A 9287-nucleotide genomic window follows, 5' to 3' on the forward strand; every position below is an offset into this window, starting at 1 on the left:
GTTGCGATATATTGCGATACTGTAAGCAAGACAATATATTGGGATATTTCTTATTTTAGGAATAGGAATCTATCTCTATATTACTGGGCTCCAGACTGCGACCAAATGATTGCATTTTGCGACCATTTTTTCTGTCTGTGCGACTAAATTTTGTGCGGTCGCACTGGCGTGACCACCGCGTTGTTTAACTAATAAGTGCTGCCATTTCTGTTGCATATGAGATACATCAAATGACAAACGAAACTGAAAGCAAAACGAAACCGCGCTACTTGTTTTGAGCTGTGCAGCACTTTGAGTGTAAAGCCTGCTTTATACTTGCTGTGTCAGCACGAGCGCGAAGCAAAAATTATGCAAATATTGTGCGAATATTGAGAAAACATGCAAGCACCGTCACCGACAGCAAGTTTAGTTTTACTTTTCTCTTTGTTTTCATTTTGAAAAGCTTGTTATCTTTGCTGCTTACCTCACGTTATGCTATGGAAGCTCACTTTCATGATTTTTTTTTATTTGATTCCTCTGTGTTTGCTAAACATTCTGTAATTTATTAGTTGGTATATAATACAGCATGTGGTCGTGTATGCCATGCCTCGTCTTATTCGTTTTTGTTAATAAACGCTGTGTAAGCTAGTTTGTCAATGTATCTTACTGTTTTATTCTAGTTTTGCTTTTTAATTAAGAATAACAAAGAATCCATCTTTTGTTTTAGTCTTAAAAAGTGAAATATGTATAGATGTATGTAAGCAAATAAGACAATTATCTTTTCTTGTAAAACGTGACAAGATTGCGAATTCAAAAGTAGGGTTGGGTATCTATTGGGTTTTTTACGATACCGGTGCCAAATCGATACTTTTAAAACAGTACCGTTGCCTAAACGGTGCCTGAACCGATACTTAAAAAAAGGAGCCACAGAATGACTGTATGGTATGGCACATGCACTGTAACATGTTTCATATTAAATATAAAATTTTTAAATGAAAATAGCAACCTGATCGTTTTATAAAGTATGTGTTAAGGGCTAGATTTTCACTGGAGGAAACAGCTGTGGTGTGATGAGGGTTGAACGCAGCAAAAACTTTACAGTAGATGGGAAAAAGATTGCTCCCTCGTGACCTTTTGTAAACTGTATTTATGACAAAGAACTGCAAAGATACAGATATTATAACAATTTATCGATAAACAACCAACCTTGTGTCCTCTGTTTCTGTTTGAGTCCGCTAGCTCTGCACCATAGCAATCTGCAGATTGAAGAGCGCGCTGAAAGACGGGAAGGAGACGAAGTCTGCCGCCATTTTCATATGAAATTTAAAGGAAACTGACTCTGAGGTGGTAACGAATTTGTGTACAGTTTATGGCGCTAATCGCTATACCCCGGTTAAAAATGACCTAGCAACGCCCATGCTTCTTACATCCATTTTGGAGAACCAGGACAAATATTTAAATCGATCGCTCAGGCATTTAAGTTCTGATTCGGTTCTAGTACATACCGGTTACATAGGTACCGGTGCCACATAGGTTTCGCTACCCAACCCTATTCGAAAGTGAAAGCATCCGAAGACCGGCTTATAACACAGCAAAAGAGGATCTCCCGCTCACAAAATATAAAAACAAATACTGAAGAAAAAGAACAGGTTGAATGTTAACCACTTTCGTTTCCACATAACTATAAACTATGATAAGTTTATCAGCATGCATTGATTAAAAGCATGTTTTTGCAAAAAAAAAATAATAATAATAATAATTGCAACCAAATCATGTGCTTGTGCGACCAACTGAGAAAGTTAGTCGCAAAAAAGTGACCAGTGGGAAGAATGAGTCTGGAGCCCTGATATATGTGTGTACGTGTATATATACATATATATATATATATATATATATATATATATATATATATATATATATATATATTAAAGAGAACACAGTGGGATCTGCATTTGCATTAATCTGTCCCTGTAACATTCAACGCTATTGAACCACTTTTTTGTGCAGTACAATTAAAGGGGGAACAATTAAGTGCTTGCAGGAGTCAGATTTGGATGTTGCGAATCGAAATGGAGTGGTGTCGTATAGGGACATGTTGGTGGATTTGCTGCTCTAATTGATGGGTTGCTCATTGACAAATATCTTATGTCTTAAGATGCGCTCGCTTTGCACAGAGTGCGTGTGATCGCAAAATCAAAAGTGAAAGTACTCCCCATTGATAGAGACTCCCTGATACACGAAAATTATATGCAATATTAGAATGTTTGCTGGAGCGGGCGGGACTAGACAATCCTTGCAGGAGTGGAACACACGTTGTCACTGTTTAAGTTCAGAGGTAAGAAAACTGCTATCTAGCGCAGCTGTTCTCAATTCCAGTCCTCGCGCCCCCTGCTCTGCACATTTTGTATGTCTCTCTTATCGCTTCAGACGTTTGTTCTATTCGATCGTAAGTGCCCTGCGAAGTGGACATCACAGGATATTCCGCCATGATTCCAGTTTGATGCGAATGTATATGTTCCATTCAAAGTGCACAGAGGTGTGCGAGACGTGAATTTAAATTGTATTTATTTATTTACCAAGGTATATGATGTCACACTTGTCCGTGTGTGCAGACGCTGCGCAACGCAAATCCGTGAATGAATGTTCCGAAGTGAAGTAAACTTCAACAGATTTTCTCTGCTCAGGGGAGTAGGGAGCAAAGAACACTGTGTAGGGACCATGTCAATCGGAACACAGTTCATGCACGGAGCTCACTTCTATCAGAATAAGGTGTGTTACCAAAGCGAGACATGCAAAATGTGCAGAGCAGGGGGTCGCGAGGACTGGAATTGAGAACCGCTGATCTAGCGGTCGGGATATAAATCAAAACAACTGCCATGAATAAATTTTTTTTTTAAATATTGATATTGCATTTTTGAGAAACGTTACAGTATCGCCAAACAAAATATTGTGATACTCATGTGTATCGATATTTGCTTACACCCCTATCACAGACGATGTGATATCCTGCATACTGCTCTACTGAAGCTCTCCAAACAGCATCTGTACCTGAGATGAACCCATCTGCCCAAACATCATCAGTTTGAATCTCACTCTCACCTCTGCTCTAAACCATTCTCTGCAGCAGCACTAGTGCCTACATCATTATACGCTCATCTTGTTCCTCCAAACTCTTCAGTTCTCTTCTAAATAGCTCTCTAAACCCCTGTCTGCCTCTGCAAACTATAGCATCTCAACCAGATACATTAGCACTCTTTTATGCCCCGAAGTTTGGATTCTCGACCTCTCTGGCTGCTCCCTTTCTGTCTGAGCTCTAAACCTCTGGCTTTCGCGGACTCCCCTGCCGCTGTCATCCTGAGGGACTCCCAGTGAGCAGAAGCTGATTAGAGATGAATCAGACAGCTGAGAGAGGCTGACTGAGGTAAAGATGCATGCAGGAGAAATCCAGCCTGGCCTTCACACATCAGAGACCGTGTACACTGAAGAGAGGAGAATATCATTGGAGTTATAGTCATACAGTTGGTACTGCAGCCAAATAACTGTACAACAGTGCTGAATGTTTAACACCTACAATACCCTCCACATTTCTGTTCAGCATCTTTTAGTGGAATAGCTCACCCAAAAATGACAATTCTGTCAATATTTAATCACCCTTGTGCTGTAACCAACCCATATGACAGTCTTGTCTTCAGAGGAACACAAAGTAAGGGCAACTGGCTTTCAAGCTTCAAAAAGGATATAAAATCATCATGAAAGTGGTCCATATGACTCATGTGCTACATTCAAAGGCTCTTGAAACCACACCTGCCTTCTTGTAGCTCAATTGGAAGAGCATGGCACTAAACTGAAAAGAAAATTGGTGTAAATCAAATTTACTTTGAAAAAAATTCACTTAAATAATTAAAGACACAACAAGTAACACAATGAATCAAATGAGAGTTATTGAAGTAAAAAAGACTGAAACAGTATTTTCTTGTAAAACATAGTCCAATAATCTTCAAACATATATATAATTTTAGTGTATCTACATTGAGGTTGTGGGTTCGATTCCCAGGAAATCAAGAATAGAATGTACAGTAAATTGCTTGGGATAAAATTATCTCCAAATGCTTAAATGTAAATACAAAATGTAACACTAAAACTATGTATATGGAACAAAACAAACTTTAAGTCAATATTTAATTGAAAATGTGTCCTAGCTCTCCTTGGCACATGTCTGAGAGCAAACCATGTCTGAGAGAAACATTTCTTGAGCACCAATTCAGTGCTCAAATAGATGTACTGTATAATTTATGAATCATTCTTTTGAGAAAGATCTTTAAACTGAATCAAAAACAGTCTGATTTAATCACAAATCAGACTCTAATTCTCGAGTTCAACAGCTCACTCAATGGTAAGGTCTATCAAAAGATTACCTAAATGCTGTTACCATGTCTTCAGAAGCCTTCTGCCATTACATCTCTTGTGTTTCTGAGAGATGTAATGTCCCTTGATTAATAATTTTACAAATATTAGAATTATTTGATGCAAAAAAAAAAAAAAAAAGAAAAACTTAATTCTAACTACAACTAACTTCATAAGCTAACCTCCAGAAACATAATATAGCGATCTGAAAACTAATTTCATGAACCCTCTTATAAAACAAAAAATAAATAATGGCCACATCCTATTTTTTCTTCCATACGTCATGTTTCTGGGCTCTGTAGAATCACAATGCTGTTTCATGGAAAAGATGGTTAAAAATAAAAGTTGTATGCATCCATTATATCACCAATTTACTTATTATTGACCACTTTTATGATACTCCTATGGTGCATTTGCATCCTTTTTGAAGCTTGAAAGCCTCAGTCCCCATGAGCACTAATTGAATGAAAAAGAGCCACCAGTACAATCCTCCTTTGTGTTCCCTGGAAGAAATAAAGTCATAGGGGTCTGTAACAACATAAGCCTGAGTAAATGAAGACAGAAGCTTCATTTTTGGCTCAAGTACTCCTTAAAATCTTTCCCTCTGTCCCAAGATGCTACTTTACTTCAGTGCGTCTGTCCATCTTGGTCTCTCTCCAGCTGTTCTGTCTCTCTGTCTCTCTCTGCCTCACAGCTTTTCTCTCCTTCCATCTCTGTCTGCATGGCTGTGTGAATGGAAATCATTTCAGGCATCACTACCCACAGCTAATGCTGAAATGTGTTCTCTAAGGTGTCCACAGTGCATATGAATACAGTCATGCCTAAACCCAGATACCACACAGTCTGATGCTCCAAACGTTCAAACAACCTCGAGGCACATAATGAAGTCCTAGCTATTTCACACACAACACAACCTTCATCATCCTCTTCTCCCCACTTAGTAATCATAAGACGTCTGGTCAGTTCTAAGACGCCTGAAGCTGTATTATAGGCATTAAAAGGTCAAAGGTCAACGCAGACACAAGGCAAATGAAGGTCAGGTGCACGTCTAAGACTGACCTCCGTGTAATTGCCTTAGGGCCCTTTAAACAATGTCACTGTACAGCACCCATTTGCTGCACTTCACTGGTCAGAAGTGCTTACAGCAGTTTGATGCTCATAATACTTCCAGTGCGCTGAGCAACAGGACACCTCCTGAGACAGTTTCACTAACCACAGACTTAGAAGAACTGGTTAAGATGAAAACAGAGATTCCTTTAAACTTTACCACATTCTTGTATCTCATGCTGGACAAAGCATCACACTGAGAAGCATAACCTCATCGGTTTCTAATCCCAGCAAGGAATAACTGAGTTAAAGCAACTCCTTGAGAAAAACATTGTGTAAATAGTGAATAACCCCTAAAACATTAAAACATAGTGTGTACATTTTCAAAAAGACTTTATTCTTCAGTATGTTACTGATAAGTGAACTGAATCATAAAGCGAGTAAATTTTTGGTCATATTCGAAATGAACCGGGAACCATATACTTTAGGCTTGTGCAATTTGCATCAATATTTAATAAAATAAAGACACATATTAAAAATAGTTTTGTTGCATAAATAATAATGGCATTCTAAAAACATTTTTATAAAAATAATTATTATTACTGAACATTCAGTACAGTAAGTTTAGTACTTCTTTTCAGCAAGGATGCATTTAATTGATCAAATTGACAATAAAAAATATTACACTTTTACAAAAAATATATATTTAAAATAAATGCTTCTATTCACAAAAGAATTATATATATATATATATCACAGTTTATGTTTAATTATTTTACAGTTTAAACAAAAATATTAAACAGCACAACTGTTTTATAAATTGTTTTTAATATTATATTTTTTTTGTGATTAATGAAAAAATATGATTGATTATTGAGCATGGTTTTAGCATAATTATTTGTTTTTTGGAGTGTTATGTGACTCTGTAGACTGGGGTAATGTCTGCTGAAAATTGAGAAATAGCATTTTAAAATCTATTAAAATAGAAAACAGTTCTTTTAAATTGTGAAAATATGTTACAATATATATATATATATTTTTTTTTTTTACTTTTTGACCAAATTAATGCTTACTTGATGAGCATAACATACTTAAAACATAAAAAAATATTTTGAACCGTATTGTATGGTCTCCAGTTATAAGACTTATTTGAGTATTTGGATGACATGATTCAAATATAATCAATACAACATTATACCAAACAAATTTCTGTTAAAAAGTTAAACCTTGCATTAATTAATCCATCAACCGGCAAGAACTGCAGATGTGAATGAGAACTCCTATAACAAGCCTCAAAGGAATCGCAATGTCACAGTATTTCGTCATTACAAGATACAAACATAATCACACTGTGTTAAAGTTTTGACTGATCTCAAAGCTCCTTAATTATCTTGATCTCCTAATAAAGCACAGGGTGACTGTATCGTCTCTAACTAATGAAGCTTCTGTAAACCGAAGCTTTATACTGAAACATGCACAGTAACTCATGAGATCACCCCAGTTCTCCTCCTAAAACACACACACACACAGAGAGAGAGAGAGAGAGATGCACTCTTTCTCTCCATATCAATGGTGTCGGCTGAACACAGATGCCAACTGAGCGCCTGTCTCACTGATCTATTCATTACACCAACACCACATCACTGACTCATTATTCAAGCCTTTTGACAGATAAATAAAAAATAAAAAATAATGTAGAATTTTTAAATTGACTTTAAAAATAAAGTCAATAAAGTGGAAAAGTCCAGTAGCAATGAAAAAACGCAAATAAATGTAAGGTGTTAATGGTGAAATACAAGTGAAGTATGATGTGAGAGTAGGCAATGCCTCGTGTCACTGTGATTGGCTGATCATGCAGTTAACAGGAAATTGCAGTCTATAACAGATCCAAAAATAAACCTAAATGCATAAAAATGGTAAAAAAAAAACGGAGAGATTAAGCAGGCTTTTTGGTGGCAGGTGTTGCAGTGGTGACAGAGGATATATACAGAGGATATGTATGTAAACTAATACTATACTAATATATATTGTCCACTATAATACCACACTAATAAATACACTATAGTACCCTTACATCACATTTCCACACGCTACTGGCATAGATGAACCACTACAGATGCACGTTCTGCGCTGTCTTTGCATTAAGAAAATGGAAACAAATGGGTTAAATGATGTGGCTGATGGGAGTGAATGAAACGGGAAAGTTTAATCCATCAGATAGCCTAGTAAACCTCTCAAATATGCTCAAAATTAATATCACGTCGAGTAGCATTTGACTTCATTTTACCAGACATGACTTGAATGAATAAAAAAAAATTTAAAGGGGAATTTATTGGTTATTTTTTTTTTTTTTTTTTTTTTCTCAGATGTGTTTTAGGGGATATAGATGTGGGTATCTAGAGATGAGATGAGTAATAAATGAATAAAAGAGTTGAATCTTTTTTTTTTTTAATGCTATTGTTACTTAATGTAACAGACAGAGATCTCACATCTAATCCGTTTCAAATGGACTCCGATGCTTAAGAGAAACAAATATAACTATTGGCACTCAAATAGCCTACGTCCTTAGACCATAATAGCATTATAAATTCTTCACATCAACATAACACTGCTTACTCACGCAGTTTGTTTCAGTTATTTCCTCTCCTCATGTTCATGCAGACGGCCGTTCACAGCAACAGTTACGAGAGCGTTTTACTCACGCGCACCCGCGCGCGAAATCATTCATTGCTCCTGCCAGGAATTTACCGGACGGTCTCCGTATCGCTCAAACGTTAACCCACCATGTCGGTTTAAAATCCAAGCAGTCTCTCACCGGACAGACCCACGCAGCGAACCCCGCATCAGTCTCTGTATGTGTCTTTTTCTCTGACGAGGACGGACCGCAAGAGCCCCGGTGGTTTTAATTCTTACTGATTCTCCTTCAGCGCATGAAGTCCAACAGCAGGTCAGATTCAGGATTCGTTAGTCCTCAAGTAACGGTAAAAAGTACCATGACATCTCCAGTGAAAGTGCAGCCCACCTCACACAAACCTCATTCAACTTCCTCTGCCTCCTTCCTCCTGACTCCTCTGTTTCTCTCTCAAACACTCCCTCGCTCCTTCTCTCTCTCTCTCTCTCTCTCTCTCTCTCTCTCTCTCTCTCTCTCTCTCTCTCTCTCTCGCTCATGAGGCAATAATCTCATTTGCCTGGTCAGTAAAGGTGAGACAGGATAAATCTTGATGTGTGTCTGGCAGGTTCATATAATGGTGAATAATATCAAGAAAATGTCCAGGTCAAATTAAAATATTTACATTTCAGAGTAATTATACTTCATGGTATTAATTGATTGATTGATTGATTGATTGATTGATTGATTGATTGATTGATTGATTGATTGATTGATTGATTGATTGTTTGCTTACTTGTAAAAATAGATATTTAACAATAAATCATTGTAGTTTAGTGGCAATCATTGTTTATAAACATATAAATGAATAAATAAAATAAATGCAATTTTCATACTGTAATTATATACCATTTTATAATATGTTAAAATCAATAAATAAAAGTGTTCTTTTATCCAAAAAAGCAGTTTTGTATATTATAAATAAATAAATAACAATTATATCCAGACATGCTTCTCATTAAAGTAATAATCATTCACAATAATGATAATTTTTAAATAATGTGTTTTAAATTTGGAGAGAGGCGTGTCTTAATTGTCATGCAATAATAAAAAAAAATCTTAATTTCCATTAAAATAAACTTCAGTTTCTAAATAATAAATTATACTTTATTGATATTTTCTTTTTGGTTGAAATATGCCCCAGATTCACATTCATACCCATTCAGCCAAATAAAAAGTACAAATAGGC

The 9287-nt window shown here is 36.3% G+C and overlaps 1 protein-coding gene across 1 annotated transcript in view; it reads right to left on the bottom strand.

Moving 5' to 3' along the window:
* The window catches only part of pcdh15a (protocadherin-related 15a), a 173894-nt gene extending 165375 nt beyond the window's left edge, over positions 1 to 8519 (bottom strand). Inside the window, exon 1 of the mRNA XM_042737424.1 lies at positions 8051 to 8519. The gene's annotated coding sequence lies outside the window, so the exon portion shown is untranslated. The remainder of the gene's footprint in view (positions 1 to 8050) is intronic.
* Positions 8520 to 9287: the final 768 nt, after the last annotated feature.

Source organism: Cyprinus carpio, chromosome B13 (genome assembly GCF_018340385.1).
Source record: "Cyprinus carpio isolate SPL01 chromosome B13, ASM1834038v1, whole genome shotgun sequence".
NCBI lineage: Eukaryota > Metazoa > Chordata > Actinopteri > Cypriniformes > Cyprinidae > Cyprinus > Cyprinus carpio.